Here is a 22,205-nt window from a genome sequence, read left to right as displayed (position 1 = left end):
TGACCCAAGTAGTCCACGGTCGCCCTTGCCAGGCAACATTTCTCGGCCTTTACGGTTAGTCCAGCTTGACGCAAAAGGCTCAGTACAGCTCTTAGATGTACCATATGGTCCGCCCATGAGTCGGAAAAAACCGCAATGTCGTCTAAATAAGGCACCGCGAATGTTTCACACCCCTTTAAAACCCTATCCATGAGTCGGGAAAAACAAAATGGAGCATTTTTGAGCCCGAAACTCATCATTGTTGGCTGGTAGCTGCCCGTCGGAGTGACGAAAGCCGCGTATCTGCTGGCGCGTTCAGTGAGCGGTACTTGCCAGTATCCTCGAGTAAGGTCCAGCGTAGTCACATATGCCGCTCTACTGACCTGTTCTACTCTCTCCTCAATATTCGGAATAGGATACACTTGATCCCTGGTGAGAGAATTTAGCTTTCGGTAGTCTACCACAGGCCTAGGGTCTTTACCTGGAGCTTCTACTAAGATCATAGGCGAAGCATAATCGCTTTCCGAGGGTTTTATTACTCCCAATTCCAGCATGCGAGTTACTTCCCTATCCAGAATTTCTCTTTGCCTTGGAGAAAATCGGTAGCACCTTGATCGCACTGGCACGTCTGAAGTCAGCTCAATATCGTGCTCAGTCAAATCAGTTCTGCCTGGCCTGTCCACGAAGCAGGCCTCAAACTCTGTTATTATCTCGCCCAGATCGGACAGCTGGGATTTCTTTAGTTCTCCTCTCTGCTCCGTCTTTTTGAGAAGCTCCTGAGCGTTGCTTCCTTTTCCGCTGAGGCAAATCAAGTTGTCCCCCATCTCCTCGGGAAGGTTTAACGTTAGATTTACCACGGCTTCCCTCTGCACATAAGGCTTCATAAGATTGCAATGATAAATGCGCACTTCTTTACGCCTACCGGGAATTTTCACTGCGTAGTTAGTGTCAGAAAGCTTTGCAACGACTTCAGCCGGTCCTTCCCACTGTACTTCGAGCTTATTCTGCCTTGAACTTCTCAGCAACATCACCTGGTCCCCGATACAAAATGTCCTTTGACGGGCTGTCTTATCATAGTACACCTTGGAACGAGCCTGGGCTGACTTCATGCTGGCCTCAACGAGTTCCTTAGTGTTATGTAAGCGATTCAAGAGGTTCAGAATGAATTCTACTACTGTTGGGTCTTCTCCGCGCCCCTCCCAGGCTTCGCGCACCATTCGCAAAGGTGAGCGCAGTGACCTTCCGTACACCAACTCGGCTGGGCTAAATCCAGTGGATTCGTGCGGCACTGACCGCAAAGCGAAAAGCGCTGCAGGCAGGCAGGCATCCCATTCGCGCTTGTTTTCATAGCACAGTCCCCTCAGGACTCGTTTGAGAACAGAGTGCCATCTTTCTACGCTGTTGCTCTGCGGATGATGGATCGAGCTATGCACTACCTTAATGCCGCATCGCTCGAGAAATGAGGTGGTGAGGACACTCGTGAAAACGCTACCCTGATCACTTTGGACCTCGGAAGGGAATCCAACTCGTGCAAACACTGACAGCAGCGAATCCACTACACTCTCGGACGTCACCTCGCGCAGCGGAACAGCCTCTGGAAACTTTGTGGCTGGGCATAACATAGTGAGGATATAACGGTACCCTGACTCTGTCACTGGAAGTGGCCCAACTACATCTATTACTAACCGGTGAAACGGCTCGGTAATGATTGGTACTAACACCATCGGCGCTTTCCACTTTTTCCCTCTCAAGTTCACGCTCTCTTTCCTCTTTTTCCCTCTGACGTTCGCGCTCCCTTTCCTCTTTTTCCCTCTGACGTTCGCGCTCTCTTTCCTCTTTTTCCCTCTGACGTTCGCGCTCCCTTTCCTCTTTTTTCCCTCTCAAGTTCACGCTCACGCCTCTTTTCCTCTTTTTCCCGCTCTTTCTGCTGTCTGAGCTGTTCCTCCTTTTTTTGGGCGATGAGGTTCCATGCTTCACTGAGCTCCTCATCATCGGCTCCCAAATCTGTGATTGCCTTTATAATCAAAGGTTTTCGTGCCAAACCACTTGTATCAATTCCCAATTCCTCACACAATAGCAACAGGTCCGGTTTCTGCAGCTTTTGTAGGTCCATGATCGCTCCGAGTGTCGGCTACTTCCAAAACAACAGTGCAAACTACCAAACCTAAAGGCGTTTCAACACTTTTTATCAGTTCTAAAATCTAACCCTGTTCTAGAACCTGGTCCACATCAGAAGAAAAGCCAAGCACTCACCCACACATGCGATCGATGTTCCGAGCTGCCCTCTTGTTGGCCGATTGTTGCTCCTGCTTGTTGCTTGAGATGCCACCTCCGATCACAAGATGTTGTGGCTTGTAGCTTCAGATCCACCTCCAATCACCAGATGTTGTGGCTTGCAGATTCAGATCCCAACGCTGGGCACCAGTCGTTGTGCTTGTAGATTCAGATCCCACCGCTGCCACCAGTTGTCGTGACGCTGGGGCTACGTCGACCCGGCCTTCACTTGGTAGCGTGCAGAGACTCGGGGTTGAAGTAGGATTGAATCTTCGAAGTTGGTGAAATATGTACAAGCAGGTTTAATGGCACTTTGAGAAACTTATTTACAAGATTATTTACACGAAAAAGAAGGGTACATCAGCAAAATGGCAAGCGTTAAGAGTTCATAGCGAGAAGCGACTGGATGAGCCGTTTACCCAGGGCCCAGAGCGACATTTCGTGCTCTGCAGCGTCCTTAAAAACCCCCTATGTCCAGCCCCTCTCTGAAGATGCTGACCAACCAAATCCAGGGCACGCCCCTCAGGTATCGGCATCCAATCGAACACATCACTGCACTGATGGTCTGAAGCACTGACTGGTCCGGCATTCATTCGTTGGGCGTGATCACTTGTTGGCGGGAAAAGCTTGGGAACGGCGAGGAGAGGAGGTACATTTCTATTCTTCAGCAAAGAAACCACAGGCTGGTTCTGACAAGGGGTTTTACTTCTCAGAAACCCGAGTGCACGTGGCGCCGCATAGGGCTCCCAACATTGTCCCGTTTCGACAATTGCAAATTCTTCCTGCATTCCCGGGAAATCACTTAATGGCCGTATGAGTCATGCTCCTTTCTTGTCCTGCACGTCCGCGGACATGTCACTCTGTCGTCTCCTTTGGATAGGAGGCATTCATCACTGGAGGATAGCACTTCTCGACTGGAAGGGTGAACAAAAGAAAGAAAGCACTTCCTGCTATTTCCCGCAGGGGGACGTTTCTTTGTGTTTTTCCAGACGTTCTCTTGACAGGGTCAATTTGGCATTTGCAGGTTGTCCACAAAGCAAAACATGCTTACAAAACAGGATTCCTGGAATCAGGCTCACTTAGAGCCATTGGACCATCACCACATATTCACAAAACTTATCCATGCCCACAGGCGAACAATAGAGCGCGCAATTGCGGATGCTTGGTCGTAACAGCGTTGATATGGCAAAAAAAAAAGATAGTCTTACAAAATGCCCTGGTTAAACAAAGCAATAACTACGTCCGATGCCGCCCTACACTATACGAACTCGACGTGCTCGACTCGTGGCCAATTCAAAATCGCATTCTAGGAAACCCTATACGTATACGGTTTTTCCGCGTCACACCAAAAAGCGGTTCCCGATCGCTTCGGCGTAGGGAAATGTGAAAAAAACAACAACAAAACAGAGAAGTGTAGTGAGGAACGAAGGATGCTAGGCGGGAACGGGAGGAGTTTTTTCGGGAAGCGGGGGAGCAAACGTTCCCGTCGCCCTCCCCCTGCACCGGGGCACAACGTCGTCGCCGTTGTGGACTGAGGGGGAAGGTGGGGACGGAGAGCCTCCGAGGTGGGGGAGAGGGGAATTCCTGCTCCGCTAATGATAACACATCGATTTATTGTGTAAACAGAGGCGCCGCTCGCGAGTAAATATTTGTCCGCGCGTCTACCTGAGCGCATGCGCCTCTGCAGCCGCTGGATGCACGTCCCCTGCACACAACCCGTTCGTCGGCGCCCGCACTTGTGCTGCCTACGCGCCGTTCCTGCATCCCGCTTTCCATCTTCCTCGCTTAGAATCCTTGCGCCTAGAGCGTTGGCTCGCGTGTGTACGTATGTACTGCAGCGTGAACGCATGCTTTTGGCGTGTGGCACGGAGGGGAAGTGAGTGAGTGTGTGTGCGAAACTCGTGTATACCCGAGACATGCCGGTACTTATGCAGCTCTCTGCCCGGCGAATAAGAGAGTGAAATAGAAGTTAAAAAAAAGTGCTGAGAGGAAAGGCTTCCCTAATCAAACAGACCGTTCCGAATCACGTGCTGCCGCAGCCGCGGCGACTGAACCAGCCGGAGTTCTCCAGATGAGGCAGGATATAGACTTGGAGAAGTTTCGGGTGAAAAAGCAGGTTGGCGTGACGCTACTGTTCCATTTAGTCCCTGAATTTTCGCATTACTGCACCTATAGACTTCACTATCGCGGATCCTGGAGGCTACGCTACTGTTCCATTTAGTCGGTGAACTTTCGCATCACTGCACCTAGACTTCACTATCGCGGATTATGGAGGCTACGCTACTGGTCAATTTAGTCGGTGAACTTTCGAATTAGTGCACCTAGACTTCGCTATCGCGGATCCTGGAGGCTACACTACAGTTCCATTTAGTCGGTGAACTTTCGAATTAGTGCACCTAGACTTCACTGTCGCGGATTTTGGAGGCTACACTACAGTTCCATTTAGTCGGTGAACTTTCGAATTAGTGCACCTAAACTTCACTGTCGCGGATCCTGGAGGCTACACTACAGTTCCATTTAGTCGGTGAACTTTCGAATTAGTGCACTTAGACTTCACTATTGCGGATCCTGGAGGCTACACTACAGTTCCATTTAGTCGGTGAACTTTCGAATTAGTGCACCTAGACTTCACTATCGCGGATCCTGGAGGTTACGCTGCTGTTCCATTTAGTCGATGAACTTTCGCATCACTGCACCTAGACTTCACTATCGCGGATTATGGAGGCTACGCTACTGGTCAATTTAGTCGGTGAACTTTCGAATTAGTGCACCTAGACTTCACTATCGCGGATCCTGGAGGCTACACTACAGTTCCATTTAGTCGGTGAACTTTCGAATCAGTGCACCTAGACTTCACTATCGCGGATCCTGGAGGCTACGCTACTGTTCCATTTAGTCGGTGAACTTTCGCATCACTGCACCTAGACTTCACTATCGCGGATTATGGAAGCTACGCTACTGGTCAATTTAGTCGGTGAACTTTCGAATTAGTGCACCTAGACTTCACTATCGCGGATCCTGGAGGCTACGCTACTATTCCATTTAGTCGGTGAACTTTCGCATCACTGCACCTAAACTTCACTGTCGCGGATCCTGGAGGCTACACTACAGTTCCATTTAGTTGGTGAACTTTCGAATTAGTGCACCTAGACTTCACTATCGCGGATCCTGGAGGCTACGCTACTGTTCCATTTAGTCGGTGAACTTTCGCATCACTGCACCTAGACTTCACTATCGCGAATTATGGAGGCTACGCTACTGTTCCATTTAGTCGGTGAACTTTCGCATCACTGCCCCTAGACTTCACTATCGCGGATTATGGAGGCTACGCTACTGGTCAATTTAGTCGGTGCACTCTCGAATTAGTGCACCTAGACTTCACTATCGCGGATCCTGGAGGCTACGCTACTGTTCCATTTAGTCGGTGAACTTTCGCATCACTGCACCTAGACTTCACCATCGCGGATTATGGAGGCTACGCTACTGGTCAATTTAGTCGGTGAACTTTCTAATTAGTGCACCTAGACTTCACTATCGCGGATCCTGGAGGCTACACTACAGTTCCATTTAGTCGGTGAACTTTCGAATTAGTGCCCCTAGACTTCACTGTCGCGGATCCTGGTGGCTACACTGCAGTTCCATTTAGTCGGTGAACTTTCGAATTAGTGCACCTAGACTTCACTGTCGCGGATCCTGGAGGCTACACTACAGTTACATTTAGTCGGTGAACTTTCGAATTAGTGCACCTAGACTTCACTATCGCGGATCCTGGAGGCTACATTACAGTTCCATTTAGTCGGTGAACTTTCGAATTAGTTCACCTAGACTTCACTATCGCGGATCCTGGAGGCTACGCTACTGTTCCATTTAGTCGGTGAACTTTCGCATCACTGCACCTAGACTTCACTATCGCGGATTATGGAGGCTACACTACTGGTCAATTTAGTCGGTGAACTTTCGAATTAGTGCTCCTAGACTTCACTATCGCGGATCCTGGAGGCTACACTACAGTTCCATTTAGTCGGTGAACTTTCGAATCAGTGCACCTAGACTTCACTATCGCGGATCCTGGAGGCTACGCTACTGTTCCATTTAGTCGGTGAAATTTCGCATCACTGCACCTAGACTTCACTATCGCGGATTATGGAGGCTACGCTACTGGTCAATTTAGTCGGTGAACTTTCGAATTAGTGCACCTAGACTTCACTATCGCGGATCCTGGAGGCTACGCTACTGTTCCATTTAGTCGGTGAACTTTCGCATCACTGCACCTAGACTTCACCATCGCGGATTATGGAGGCTACGCTACTGGTCAATTTAGTCGGTGAACTTTCGAATTAGTGCACCTAGACTTCACTATCGCGGATCCTGGAGGCTACACTACAGTTCCATTTAGTCGGTGAACTTTCGAATTAGTGCACCTAGACTTCACTATCGCGGATCCTGGAGACTACACTACAGTTCCATTTAGTCGGTGAACTTTCGAATTAGTGCACCTAGACTTCACTATCGCGGATCCTGGAGGCTACGCTACTGTTCCATTTAGTCGGTTAACTTTCGCATCACTGCACCTAGACTTCACTATCGCGGATTATGGAGGGTATACACTACTGGTCAATTTAGTCGGTGAACTTTCGCATTACTGCACCTCGACTTCACTGTCGCGGGTCCTGGAGGCTATAATACAGTTCCATTTAGTCACGTGACTCGTGTTTTTCAATAAGGACTTTACAAGTTTGAATCGGCTGGCGAGATGGCTTTTAAATCCGCTTTTCTCGGCAACAGATGCGTTTCTCGCTGTCTGACAAACGCCCCCATACATGCATAAGCAGAAGCAACTGAGGAATCAATTTTTAGTAAGAACAATATATGGATAAGTTGTCATCAGTGCGCGCGTTTGAGCTGTGAGAAAGGCACAGGACATATAGTTCTGTTCAGTAATAATAATAATGAAAAAAAAAAACGGGAATCCATTTGTCCTAAGCGAACCTTCTCAATTTTTAAAGATGCTGTTGCTCTTTTTGAGCTAAGCTCTTTGGGCCCGTTCGGCAGTCACAGACGCGTCGCCGTTCTTGTCGGTGTAAGCGAGCGAGAGTCACGAGCCAAATAAAATTTCTCAAAAGAAGAGAGAAAGAAGAACCACGGAGCACTGCACATACATACATATGTATACAGGCATCTCTCAAATCCTTCGCATCGATATATCGCAAAAACCCTTGCATAGCTGCGCTCAAATTTCGCAATAAGGAGTATCGTAATCGTTCATAAAATTACTATTTTTTTGCTTTTAAAGTTGTAAGCCTTCATTTCTTCATTTTTTTAGTGCAATCTGGTTTCTTTCCCACCATTCACTCTATGGTTTTCTTTTATTTCGGCCAATTATTTAAAATCTCTCCAGTACTGGAGATGCCACAACTGTAAACTGAGAACTCCTTTTTTTTTTTTTTCTCTCGTTTGTTTATGCGTGTGCATAATGAGCGGAAAGCATGCATGTACACAAATTAAGTACGCTTAGGAACAAAATAGCCAATGGAAAGGACCAAATGAAGCGATTTTCATGATGGTGTTAAATTCCCCGCGACAACAATTTCTAACGCTCAAAGCTGGATATAATGGCAGTCTGAGGGTTACGACAGTCCCAGTTACAGGCAGCACGAACAGGCTTGGGAACTGATTAACTGAGTATCGAGGAAGGTGGGAATTTTGTTGCGATTATTTTCGCGCAGCGTGGAGTTACGAAAAGAGCAGCTTCAAATGTCCCGATTGAATTGAGCGAACCTGCGACAAAAATCACTTTGTTTTAAGTCCCAAGCAATCAAAACGCTAAATAAACACATCATTCACGGAGACCGTACGCTTACGTGCCGCAAAAAGTTGTTGGCACAGTTTCTCTTTAACGCGCACCGCCATGTTCTGATCGACGTTGAGGAACGTCAAAAAACGCTCCGCTACGTGTTGCCATTATTGTGACCGTTTAAAGTTCTGAGAAGAAAGAAATCCAACGCGCCTCAGCTTACGTCAGCTATTTACTATATATACAATTACTTTATCTGCATGACAGTGGCGTGCGCGTTTAGCGATCTGCGCCGGACTGAAACACGTACGTGCAACACGGTAGCCAGAACTTACCCGTGCGTATATAGGGTGGCTCATAAACACAGGTATTGGACGAGAGAGGGGAAAAGGCAGCGCCAAAAAGAAACGAAACACGACAAGAAGGGTCTCACATACCGGCTTATATCTCTCCTTTCCATCGGTCGGAGCCGGCCGAAGCAGCTTTCGAAAGGAAGGACTCGAAAAGCTGAGAGACCTGTAGCGTCGTAAACAACGGTATTTCAGAAAAGAAGAGCAAGCTGGTAGAACCAGCGAAAGACTGCGCCAGAAACGGGTGATGGTCTACATTATAGTCCACATTAAGCCAGGTGTGCATGCTCATTGCGCAATATCCGCCAAAGAGGTGCACCGTCCTCCTCCCTCAAAAGGTGCGTCGGTGTATACATGGACGCACATTTTGGCCCACAAGCGAGAGCCTTGTAGAAGGGAGCACGGGACGAACTGCCATGGTGTCACAGTCATGCAAGCCAGCAAACATCGCCCGTTCAGCCGCCCCCTCTCTCCTCTCCTCACCCCGCACGCATGAACGCTGTCCGGTCGCGGTAAGCTCCTAATCCGCGGAACGAGCCTGCCGCTTTAATGAATTCAATTAAGCGTTAACGAAGACGTAATCCCCGATGCGGACGCACCGGAGGGGAAGCGACGACGTGGTCGCGGTGACGCTGGCGGGCTGGCCGCGACACAGGTCCAGCTCGGATGGGCTAGGACGGCCAGGCTTAGGTGCAAACCTGCCCGCAGCTCCTCTTAGGCCTATCACAGCACCATTAAGCAATATTTTACGGGACATCAGCTTTGTTTGTCTGCGTGTGAGTATCTTAACACGGGAAGGATGTACATACTGAATTAAGATTGAGGCACCTGAATATCAGGCGTTGCTCCATCTAACGATTTCAATGGTTCCTGCGCTCCTGATCAGCTCGCTGCTGGGAACAAGACACAGGTGAGGCAGCGAGAATGAAGATGCAATTTGATGATCAAGCTTTGGTTGCATCATGATCTGGCGATAGCGATAAGAGGCCGAGATTACCATGGCAATAATTAATTTTCTAAAAGATGGTAAACAACAGTTTTTTTTCCCGCAGGTCGACAGTTGATTTTCCCTCTAGATCTTATAGAGGGAAATATGCTGATGGTGATGGGTTGTAGGATGCTTGACGTCTTGCAGGTTCGAAGTTGCTCAATCACATTACTCTAGGACACTTCCGGAAAGGTTAACTATTTATTAACAATAATAAAACAAACAGAAAGATACAAGCAAGAAGAAAACATATTCACAATTGACTGACTCGTAGTTTTACCTGACGAAACCAGCCCTTGATTCCACCAAAACAACTTTTAAACCCTATGTCCCCGCCCTCGTTGGGAACAGCAACCAATAGGGAAAATTTACAAACAGTCACTCAATAAATCATTACGGAAAGGGCAACATTACCAATCACGAATTGGGGAAAGTAGAACACTGCCTATGAAGGACAGGGGAAAGAAGGCAATACATCTCAAATAGCACTGTACAAGCGTATACACTTTCCACTATCGAAATAGAGGATTCTGCCCTTCTCCCAGAAACTTGGCAATCATCGCTTCCCCACGGGTGCATCTTTTCCCAGCCTCAGAGTTAATCCATAAACACAGTTTCGCGGAAAGGCAACGTCCGAGGCCCATCTACTGACACGTCGCCGCTCGCAAACAGACAGGTACATCTGTACACGGACGAACATGAGGGGTCATTCTTCACGCCCGCTGCCACACTCTCATTGAGAGCGCTTTCTGAAGCTAGGCTGCAGATACGGGAAAATACCGACACCACACGCGTTCAAATGCCCCATCGCCGCTCTCGCGGATCAGCTTATGCGGGAAGAAAGGGGTTCTGCGCGTCGTCTACGCTACAAGAGGTTGACCCCTTGATCCATCCCGTATTCTCGGTATCCCGCCCTATCTCAAGCTGCGCGGACGCTTCTCTGCCCCCTTTCTCTGCTACTTATTCGAAGGGCAAGAAAAACGTTGAATAGTTCTTTTTCTTTTTCCGGGAGCACAGGCGCGGCGAACAAGCCCAACGTCGGAACTTCACTTCGACGTTGAACAGTGCAGCTTCTTACTGCTCGCGTAGGGCACCATATTTGGGCCTACAGCCTTAGTCTGGGCCTTCAAAACGTATATGTCATCAATTTGAATCGGAGCTTTTATAAAAGGGGCGCCTGTCCTCAGTCAGCCCTGCTCCTCCCTTCTCAGAAGAGCCCCGTTATAATGTATTAAGGCAAAACCTTTTAGGTTCATGGGTGTGAGCAGAAAATGTCCGTCAGCAAAGGGCTTCCCATAATCCCTATCAAAGAATGACGTGGTTAATTTAATTATGAGTAAAATAATGGTTGTATGAGCTGGACGGTGAAAAAATGCCTCTATGTGCAAAATTTCGTTTATGTAGAGTAATTATTTAATTAATTGGAGAAAAAAGTTATATTCGACGTCGGAATTGCCATAGACGACGATATAGTGTGCAGACGTGAAAACAACCACAGATGTTGAAATTATGCAAAAATATGTCAAGTTAAAGACGTGCAAAAAGGTTGGAAAGCTTTAATGTCAGGCCTCGTAATTGCATTATCGAAAATCGAACATCGAAAATAGTCAAGAGTAATAAAGGGAAAAAGATAAGTATTAGTAAAATAGAAAAAAAAAACAGCACGAAAGAAAAAACAATCAGAATAGAAGAAGAGTAAAACAGTAAATGAGTAAAACAACCATAAGAGAGAAAAGTAGAAAGATGTACAAAAAATAGAGCAAGAAAGAGAAAAATGAGCAAAAAGAAAAAAAGAGGGAGAAAAGAAGCATTGATGAGTGAAAGCGGCAACTGAGTACAATGAGTCGTAGGAAAGGTTTTTCACCTAGCTTACCGCATTTAAGAGCGATAAGTGCCTCCAACGAATATTTAGGCCTAGTGACCGAGACTAAATCGGCCATTATACTATAGACCAGAGATAGTTCCATATCGTACACATTGCCAGTGGTCATAGCCGGGGATTTGTTTCGATGTCAGAACATCCCGTAGCATTCCCTCTCCCCTATTTCTATTCTGGCTACGTCACTGACATTAACAAACGACCTGAATTCGTCCGATATGTCCCGAGGTGCATGATGTACCCGCTGCGTGCCTAATCTTAAATAAAGCGAATCTAAGAAATGTGTGTTCGCTACGGGCGCGTTTGATGAAAATATGAACTGCACACTCTTGTCAATCATGGCTATCCACGGTGAACATTAAGTCGTATCAGTTTTAAAGCTTATTAGCCACTATAAGATCGAGCTAAGAAGCGGATGGGATGCTTATGGCACCTCGGCATTTTGCCTCACAAGAAAAGCATGCAATGTACTTGAGGTTCTCCTCTCCTAGGTACCTGACGCCATGAATTGGCTCTGCAAAAAAAGGCAGCGCACGTTTCGCGTCCGCCATTCTCATTCCCTCTCCTCTATGTTCTTCAAACTTTCACCCCTTATTTTCCTTTTGTTGTATACGCACGATACTGGACCAACTGTCTTCCCTTTATTTACCGTTCTCTGGCATTTTTATCCGATTGCAGTGGGAAGCTTACTGTTGTGAATTGGGAGTCCGCTGCGGAATTGTAGCTCCGTCGCATTGAAGAGGGGCCAACAGGCTTGGTGAGTACACATTGATATAAGTTTAATTATGATAGATAGCGCGCAAAACATATTTTGAACTAGTTAAGAGATGTAATGAAAAAAAATTAACAGTCAGTCATAGCAAATGGTGCGCGACATGCTGGGACCAAAGCTCTCGGATAGCAATCAGACAGTAGTGGTCGCTCTCCTAAGTCCTTATACAGAGCTGCGTCCCAACTCAAGCGGCGGCGGCGATGGCTGAGGGCGCGCCGTCGCCGATCGAGTCCGGACGTGTTGGGGCAAAGAAAACTCGTTGACCGCCTCCGATAAACGCCACAGTCTTCACATGTTCACAGCCGGGGAGTACTCCAGCCTTCTCTGCTTGATCCAGTTAAAGACCCACAACGTTTTCCTATGGGCGAGGACGCACGATGCGCAGGCTCTGATCGAAAGCAGAGGTCCCGCCGACGGCGCTCCTCGCTGCCATATCTGGTTTTTACTTTATGGCACCCACATCCGTCCACATTTTGAACTTTCTCTGTCACGGAACTGGCTGAGGTGAGGCGGCACGAAAAATACGTACCCCGAGAAATTAATGAAAAACATCCCAATTAAGTTTACAGCCTTCCTGCCTTTTGCAGGGTTCCCAGGCAGCATAAACAAGTAGAGGGGTGAGGGAGGGAACAGCAAAAGGCGGAGCGCTAGCACGATATACCTACCCGCGCGCTCCATAGGTGTTAACAAAGTTACTGCGCTTGAAGTTCGCGAAGCTGGCTACGCGCCAGTACAATACTAACTCCGAAAACATATGGTACACATATCAAGGTCTGATGCTCTTCAAATTGTTTTCTCTTTAAATATTGATACAGAGCTTCCCTGAGGCGACCCAATTTCAGTCATCCTTAAAACACGCGCGCGACACTTCACTGAAGAAGCCTTCAAATCTTAGAACGTTCGCCACAGTGGCTCTCCTGCCGTGTCTGTCACGTCAAGAGAAGAAAAGAAAAACGTATTTCCGCAAAACGACTTTAGTTCCTGAATGGTTGACGCCTTAATAGTGAGCGACAGCGTCGCCAAGGCAGGCACAACAAGAACCGCGCATCATTTTGACAAACACGCTGTATTAGTGTTAGCCTCGCTCAATGAAACTTTGGAATCCAACAAGGAATAGTAATTGGCACAAAATAAAATGAAGCTGAAAAGAGCGCCACGACGTAGAGTTGTTATGGCAAATGCAGGAAAGGGCGAAACTTTCTGCTCCCTTCTCTGCACTCCTGTCAAAAGATGTACTATGTGCGCCCGGGAACAAGAAAGGAAGGGGACGCAAGAGACAAAAGCGGGATGAGAAGGAGCTCATCCTGCGCCAGTACAGCGCACGGAGACCACCACCCCAGCGGCATGCTTCACCACAGACTCCGGCATGGGACACTCTGCCGCCAACGTCCCTCGGTTCCCTTTCTCCTTTCGCGACGGCTGTCCTGAGGGGAAGCCTCCGTATCGGGAAAGCCTTCCGCTCCCTCTTCCTGGAGTGCAAAGGGAAAGGGCAAATAGCTACAGCTATACGGGAGGAGAGAGAGAAGGGGAAGAAGGAGAGAGAGCTGGGGGATGGCCAGCATCGATCCAAGCGAGCCTCAATCGACAGGGGGTGCGAGTAGTAGAAACTTGGCTCACAATGCAATCCCTCTACATCCCTGCTACGCTTCCCGGACGCGCCCTCTCCTCCCGAAACCATCTCCCTTAGCTTCCCCAACTCTTTGCTATCTTTCAATCCGTTTTTTGTTCCCATTTTCTTTTCTCCTGTTTACTTACTTCGTTTCTTCATTCTTTGACGCGGTTCTGCCTCTCAGGAAACGAGAAACTTTATGAGGAGTGAAGAGAGAAATGTAGAAGGAAGAAAGAAAAGGATAGGCAGACTGGCAGGCAGGCCGGCCTTCAGCGCGCCGCTGAAGATGACGCTCTCCGAGCGGACGTCGGAGGAGCGAGAGACCGCAAATTTGATCCTCCACAGCCCTGTCCATCTTCGCAGCGGAGCGCCCCCAGGATGATGTTCGGAGAGGAAATAAAAGCAGAAAAGCAAAGAAGTACGTGCTGGGAAACTCGGTTTATTGTTCCTTCTTGCGCGATTCAAACAGAAATGAAAAATGGGGCATCGAAGGAAGAGGCTACGGGCCGGGCACGGCAAAAGATAAATGAGCCCGGTGTAATATGACGGGAAGTATTAAAAGCTTAAAAAAGCGCACCATCCTCGGCGGGCTGGTATGTCGCGTGAAATGATCGACATACCAGTAGACGATCTGTAGTGTGGAATTGGAAAAATAAATCTGCTTCTCCTTTTTTTTTATTATTGTTATTTAACTATAGCGAACGGCGTACCTTCTAGGATACAGGTAAAGAAGTACAAGTTGATTCAAAATGCTAAGATTCAGCTCCGCTGAATGAATGGAGATGCCTGCAGGACATCACCTTCACGCACCCTTCCTATGAAATTTATCCCATGTTATTGCGAAACAATTAACGCCAACAGATATATGCATCATCTTCAGCTACATTCACTCCTTTTCCGCCCATTCGTCTCACGGACCACTCGCAAAGAGGGGAAGAACCTCGGCAGGGGGAGCATTCAGATGGGATTCAATCAGGATGCGGTGGGGGCTCCGCTTCACCCCTTTCGAAGCGTAGCCAGCGTATATTGGCTTCAGGGGGCACAACCGCGGCAGTGGTGAAGGCACAAATTGGAACCCCATTCATGCGATGCGGACGGTACTGCGGCGTTGCGGTGCGGACAGTGTGGACCCGACATGTGCACAGCGGGAGGCTTTTCGTCGGCTGGCCCGTGTCATTCTGTTGAGCAAGACGCAGCGGGGTTTCACGCTGGCTGACTCGGCCTCGCTCACTGCTCGTGCAGCCTCATGCAGTTCGTCACTTGCTAATATCCGTGAGGCTGACTGAATGCCGCAACTCGAAGAGTGCACGGCTAGCGCTGCGATTTTTGGTATCCATTTCAAAAATGAAATTGTTCTCCATTCTGACCTTATATTTCTAATGCACATCATGTTGCAGGATTCTAATAGAGCCAACGTAGTTTCCTTCATTAATTCATTTTCGGTATGTCGTGGCTTCTTAATTGTCTGTAGTATTATTCAAGCAGGTCATTCACGCATGCATCTTTCTTTTTTCATCATCACGGATCACTGCAAGAAAGCGCGAGAATGCACGTACAGCAAACAAATAAATGCCAGTAAATTTCGGACGTTTCCAAGAAAACTGTTTTTGAACATTTTTTTTTAACATTATTGTACACCTCCAGGATAACAATCAATATATCAGCAGATCCTTTCTCGGCGGTCTTTTGAGTTTTTGCTATTAATTTTCAAAAACTCGCCTCATTGGCTTTTTATTGCAGCCTTTTTATGGCAGTAAGCGCAAGAAAATATGTTGCCATGTCGCAGAAGCTGAAACCAATTTGTATCTACATGTTCATAAATTAAGGTATCTTACAATATGCCACAGCTGTGCCGCAATTCAAATGTCCCACAACGCTGCACTTGTATGGAGATCAGGAGCTCGTTTTGAAATACATACGAAAGGAACCAACAGGCACAGATACCAAGGAAGCATAGGGCTTTTTTTGTGGGTGTTGGTAACGCGAAAAATAATGTAATCATTGAGATAATTGATTAGAAAGTAAACGATAAAACAACCAGATGCCGCAGGTAGCATCGTAACCACGACCTCCGAATTTCGCGTTCGGGGCTCCAACGCAGATTCGCTCCGACGCTGGCAAGGTCACCGAGCTGAATTTGTATTCAGCCACAGCAATCGAAATCAGGATGGCACAGGACATAAAGAGTCGCGGTTGATGCTGTTGTATTAATTGTACATTTATGCACACGTGACACTGTCCTCTTCCTGGATCGCAGTTGTATGAACAATAGCGGCTGTATTACGATAACGGGAAAGCCATAATTTTTATCTGAAACTAATTCGAATACTGTTATATCCACACACATAGAATCCTCGAGACATCGGGACTGTCGAACGCACAGCCGACATTTTAGAGACCAACCTCTCACCAGAGTTCGAATCGAAACGAACCTCCTTAGCGCCCCCCCCCCCCCCTCTCTCTCTCTCTCTTCCATCTCTCTCTAACATTCAAAAACAGTGGTAGCAGTCGCATATTGAGCGACATTCTGCTGTCTTTCGGAACTAACGAATTTGAGTCAGAATTACTACTATCGGCTGCCTGCTTCTCTGAACCAACAATTTCTCTTTCGACTTTAGCGAGAAACCGCTGTGCAAGGGGGAGCCGCTTCTCCCCTACTGCCGCGAGTGCGTGCACCCAGCGTTCGCGTGCGTCCCCTGCGGACCGACTGCGTGCCGGTCGCGCCGCAGGCCCAGCGACGGCTGGCTGAACACCGGGGTCGGCGTCGCGACGTGCGTGCCTCCCGCACCGCCGCCGTTCGGCTCGGTGGAGCGTGGACGCGCAGTCGGCGAATGCCACGCCACCGCGCGCTCCCACCGTCCCACGCTTCTCGGCCGCTGTTTGCAGTGGGTGAGTGGCGGCCGAGGGCGGATGCAGCGCGCCGAGGAAGTGCCGCCAAACGCCCGCTGTATGCCCAGAGCGTGCTGTAGTTGCAAGCGCCACGGAACACATTAAAACTCCTTTTCTTCGCCCCCTCCGCAAGCAGGAGATGCGTGTGAGGAAAGAGGACGCTAAGTTGCGAAGCCAGTGGTGCTGGTCAGTGAGCCAAAAGCGTGTGTAACAAAAGCGATGTAACAGCTCTCGTGCGTGTCTTTCTCTCTTGCTCCTTCCGCGCTGTGTACCGACTACTATACGTCACACCAAGCGCGTATACCAAAACCGCCATACAGCTGCTGACGTCATCGGCCAGCCGCGGTTGTCACATCTTTGGCTGATACGGCCGGCTGGTGTGGTCTCTGTGGAGACGCAAGCGTATCGAGAACTTTGTGCGAAATCAGTGCTGATCAATTTATACTTCTAATCCATAATAAAACAGCGCGAAAAAGACGAAGATGGAACAAGCACAACAACACGAGTGCTTAATTTCAACTGACGATTTATTACGCACACATGAATTTATACATTTATTTATTTTACATGAATTTATAGAAAGTCAGCGCTCGTGCTGTGCTTGTTCCGTTTTCGTCTTCTTCGCACTGCTTTAATATGGATAACAATTACCAACTAGCCCAGCTTTCTGTTCTAAATACTTCTTATGTTGAGAAGAAGGAGAAAGGGCACTGTTAAATAAAATTAAATGCTGGCAGCATGTCTTGCTGTCACGCCCTGATACATTTGCCCAGTTGCAAATATTGCCGCGAAACCTTCAAAACCGTTTTATTTTTTTTTTCTGTTTTTTTTTTAAATTCTCTTTTTTTTTTTATTACGTCTTTATTTCTGCTTACGGTAGGCATTTACCTTGCGGCAGAACTAAGTTGCTTCATGGATGTAGGGGTGGGGGAGCGGTTAAGGGTGGGGGTGAGGGTATGGGTGAGGGTGGGGGTGAAGGTTGGGATAGATATGAGGGACCGGTGTCCACTTCTTCCTCGAGGTAGGGTCATCCCGAGGTCGGCTCCGCGAAGTAATGGCCTGGTCCTTCTTCTTCCTTGAAGTAAGAAAGGAAAGTTCGCCAGAGCCGGGTTGCGTCTGATAGCCCGATGTGCGATGGGGGATCGACCCATGCCTGCAGGGTTATAGGTCGAAGCCCGCCCAGGGACTTGAGTGATCTCTCCCGTACTGCGTCAAAAGTAGGGCAGTTCCACAGGAGATGTTCGGCCGTGCCTCTGGCCGGGCATGTCGGGCACTGAGGAGAAGGGTATACCTGCGGGTTTATGAGGTGCAGCTTCGCGGGTGACAGAAGCTGACCAGTCTGGGCTCGGCGAAGGAGTACTGCCTCCACTCTCCGGAATGAGCTATCGGGGTGGCGATATAGTTGCTCAGGGTTGGCCAAGTGCTGGAGTATGCTTCGACGATAGCGTTGTGCTCGATGCCATGTCTCCGCCCTATCCATATGAGGCGACGACGGATGCGTAACGTCCTCAGGGGGCCACGAAGCGGAAACGAATGTGGATCCAGGCAAAGGTGCGGAAAGAGCTGCTGCGCGCGCTGCCTGGTGTGCCTTTTCGTTTCCAGTGATTCCTTCGTGTGCAGGAATCCATTTGATAATTAAGGTGTAACCCTCCTCTCTCAGGCGACGGGCTTGTGTTCGAATAGTGTTCAGAATGGCATAGTCTGCTCCCCCTGCGCGGCATGCAGTATACGCTGCTTGTGAATCTGTAAACATGGTAGGTGCACGGAGCCCGATCCTGTCTTGCTACTATTCGAGTAATGGCAAGTCGTATGGCAATGAGTTCGAGATTGGTAACAGTGTGTTCCTCGGAAAGCCGTTGAACTACCGAGGTATCTGACACAGAGTCGTGACAAGCTATAGCTACGCAGTGTTGAAACTGAGCGGCGTCTGTGTATAGTTGGATAGCTCCTTCCTGGGCTAGCTTGTGTGACATCTTCCTATGACGTTTGGCGGCAGCTTTGCGCCTTTGAGGATTAGCCGAACTCATATTCTTTGGTAATGGTATACCATCTACTAAGTCAATCAACTCCCATGGTGGGGCGGCGGACGAAAGTGGCTCTAAATTGTCAACGTTGTAGCCTAATGCCTGCAGGATCTGTCGGCCAGCCGCCGGAAATTAACTCTATATTGGGCTGACTTACGCCCGCAAAAGAACTAAGCAACTCGGCGGCGGCGATAGCAACACACGCGCTCATCGATCGTCGAACAAAGAATGCCCGTCCCACTCGTCAACGCTCAATTTAAAGGCTGCTCAGAACAATCTAGATAACGTCGAAAACTGCTACTAATACACCCTGGAACATTGTGGTAACATACACAAGTGATCGGAATCTTCGAGACAGATCTCGGCGCATCTTTCGCGACAAAGAAAATGATAACGCTTCGTATCGCGACCGTATCGCGAATTAATTGCCTAATGAGAAGTACATAGAAACACCCAGTAAGAAGAACCATAGATCGACTTACCTTTATGCCTCCCAGGCTACACTAGGAGACGATGACGAAACGTGGAGAGGCGCCGACACTCGCGACCATGGGATGCGCTCGCGCGCCTATGCACAGTTCTCTAGCTATTGCAACTGGCCATGTGCGAGGCATTTTTGCGTAACTGACTGCGCAACTCCTCTGTGCAATCTCCTCCTGACCAGCAGTCCAGGTGCACTCAAATTAACCCCCGACGTGATTACATGTGCGCCTAACTAAAACTTAAAAAGATACTCGTCCCGGGCTGTAGATGTACATAATGAAGGTTTGTAACCTTTACATACGACAATATAGAAGCACCTCTTTGGGCCTGAAATTTCCAGGTCTCTGGAAACGAAATCGCAGTTTCAGGGTGGTGCTGAGGTCAAGAAGTGTTGGACCGGTTTCAATGCCAGCAAGCTATGACAGAACAGAGTAGCTCCTATCTCCCATGGCAGTTCGATACGACGATGGCACTGAGATAACAGGAAAATTCCGAGAACACTTCAGAATCTGCACTGGAGAAATGCGTAAGCCTGAGCGTTGCTGTGTTGCCCGCGAGATGTGTCAGCGGGGTTCCGCGAGTGACAGATACTGTGCCTTTACTTTCCTGTAAACCAATTATGGGCGCGGTTCGGGTGCCCACAGAGCAAGTGTGACAGTTACTGCGCCTTTCCCTTCCTGTGAACCAAATTAATTCATTAATTAACGCCGATGAACTTTGATGCGTTCAACGGAACGTTGGTTGTGTTCGACAAGGCGTGCGCGATGTACCGTGTGCAACAGCAAAAGGCTTTCGCATTTCTCCAATGCAGAGTTCTAAAAATTTTTGAGTCTGCAGTTGGTTGATTACCTCTGCACTTTCTAGCCATTCTCACCATTTGTGCCCGCAAATCATGCCCTTTCCCGCTCATTCACATTGAAATATTTCAAATTTCCCGCCACCAAAAGTTAGGTCTACGTCACCGGAAGTAGAGTACCGCGTGACCCCATCTAGACGTCGCCATTACACCTCCCTGCTATTTAGACGTCAGATTGATTCAACTGGTTCCAATTAATTGCCTAATTACCCCACATGAACCAGACTTTTCCCCCAGCGAGATTTCTTCATCCTCTGTCTAATGCAACCATTCTTTTTCTTATAACTCGTTTAGTTCGCACGTAACCAGGATGACAAATTCCGGTGACACGAAACTGTCGACATAAGCCATACAATACTCACGCCCTAATAAGCTAAGGAAGGGACGTGATAAGGTCTACATATATACGATATCTTCACAGTGGATCTCCAAAATATCCTCTGTAAATTCACACACACACACACACACACACACACACACACACACACACACACACACACACACACACACACACACACACACACACACACACACACACACACACACACACACACACACACACACACACACGCACGCGCACGCGCACACGCACACGCACACGCACACGCACACACGCACACGCACACACGCACACGCACACACGCACACGCACACACGCACGCGCACACGCACGCGCACACGCACACACGCACGCGCACACACGCACACGCACGCACGCGCACGCACACACGCACACGCACGCACGCACGCACACGCACGCACGCACGCGCACGCGCACGCGCACGCGCACGCGCACGCGCACACGCACACGCACACACGCACGCGCACACACACGCACGCGCACACACACGCACGCGCACACACACGCACGCGCACACACACGCACGCGCACACACACACACGCACGCACGCACGTACGCACGAAAGGATAGCTGATCGCATCACACGGTTACTTTTTGTTTCTTTACTGCAGGATTTTATTCATTGATTTGTACGAATACATTGCTGTTATATGAAGTGGAGAAAATGGATATATTAGTGAAAGTGTCTGTTCAGGGATGGCGGTAATAATTATCTTGGTGTTTGAAATCCGCAATTCGCACGTGGGCAAGGCTCATGCCAGTCTTGGTATAACGGTATTTCCACGTGAATTAATTATCAAGGTCAATTAAAAACGTAGCGCCAGTGTGCATCTCAGATTTATCTGAATCACATGGTATTGAGTCGTGACCCTTACATATGTAATACGGTATTTCCAAAATAAGGAACTTGTATTTGCTAAATGTCAAGCTCCCGCTATTTCACTTTTTATTCCGAAGTATTAAAAAATTCTGAATAATTAGCCTGCATCGTTGTGCTCCATACCACCCAAGGCCCGATTCAGATACAAGCCAAAGGGGCTACGAATTAAGTAGGATGAGCCCCCCAGAATCTCTCCTTTAGCGTTTCCGCCGTCGTCTCTAGACCAGACCGCCAGGCGGCTTCTGCAGGAACGGGGTGTGGGTAGAGCTGAGAATGGGAAGGAGGTGATCGAGGGTGGCACTCACCCTCCCCGAGGGAGCAGAGCGGGCGCGCGTCACGCAAGAGGCCACGCACGTGTTTCCGCCGCCACGAGAGACGTGCGCGCGCCTCAGGGCCCCTCAGTAGGGAGCGCATCGAGGCACCCTACCCCTCAGGAGCTCTCCCAGTGTTCAGGCACCGGCACGTGGCTCGGCATGCGGTGTCCTCCATTTCTCCCAAAAACTCCGGGGTGGTGGTAACAACTTTTATTGCCACGAAATGAAAGGAATTATTTCGGGCTGGGGCGAGTCTAGGGTGGCCTCCAGTCGGGAGCGACCTCTTGAGCTCGCGTGACGAGGGCCAGTTGCGTAGTTTTCCTTGGGCTGGCCAACAGCTTGTCCCATTCCTCCGCTGAGGGAGCTGGCAAGAGTGTCTTTGGAGGGGGATTGCTGGCGCATTCCCACAGTATATGGTCTTGAGTGGCCTGCGTCCCGTCACCGCAGTGCCGGCATGCAGGGTTGAATTCTCCGTTTGTAATTAACGATAGTCGGTAGGGGCTAAGAATGGCCTTTGTTTGTAGGCGTCTGAGTGTCGTGGCTTGCGCCCGGTCGAGGTCGGGGTGAGGGGCGGGGTACGTGCATCTTAGCTCGCGATAAAAGTTTGTTACCTCCGCGTATGTGCGCGGTGCCTCCACAGGCGCGTCCGTTCCCGATAGATCTCCCGTCTCCCGGTTGGTTAAGCCTCGGGCTAGACGGTCGACCCCTTCGTTTCCGGAGTTACCCGCGTGAGCCGGAACCCATACGAGATT

The 22,205-nt window shown here is 48.9% G+C and overlaps 1 protein-coding gene across 1 annotated transcript in view; it reads left to right on the top strand.

The window, feature by feature from the left end:
• Positions 1-22,205, top strand: part of LOC146208620 (protein Wnt-5b-like) — a 378,372-nt gene that overhangs the window by 96,683 nt on the left and 259,484 nt on the right. Inside the window, exon 2 of the mRNA XM_084595465.1 lies at positions 11,943-12,021. The gene's annotated coding sequence lies outside the window, so the exon portion shown is untranslated. The remainder of the gene's footprint in view (positions 1-11,942; positions 12,022-22,205) is intronic.

Source organism: Amblyomma maculatum, chromosome 1 (genome assembly GCF_055883805.1).
Source record: "Amblyomma maculatum isolate TAMU_Amacu chromosome 1, ASM5588380v1, whole genome shotgun sequence".
NCBI classification, from domain to species: Eukaryota; Metazoa; Arthropoda; class Arachnida; order Ixodida; family Ixodidae; genus Amblyomma; species Amblyomma maculatum.
Note: the sequence above shows the minus strand (reverse complement) of the source record. Positions and strands in the feature narration are given on the sequence as shown.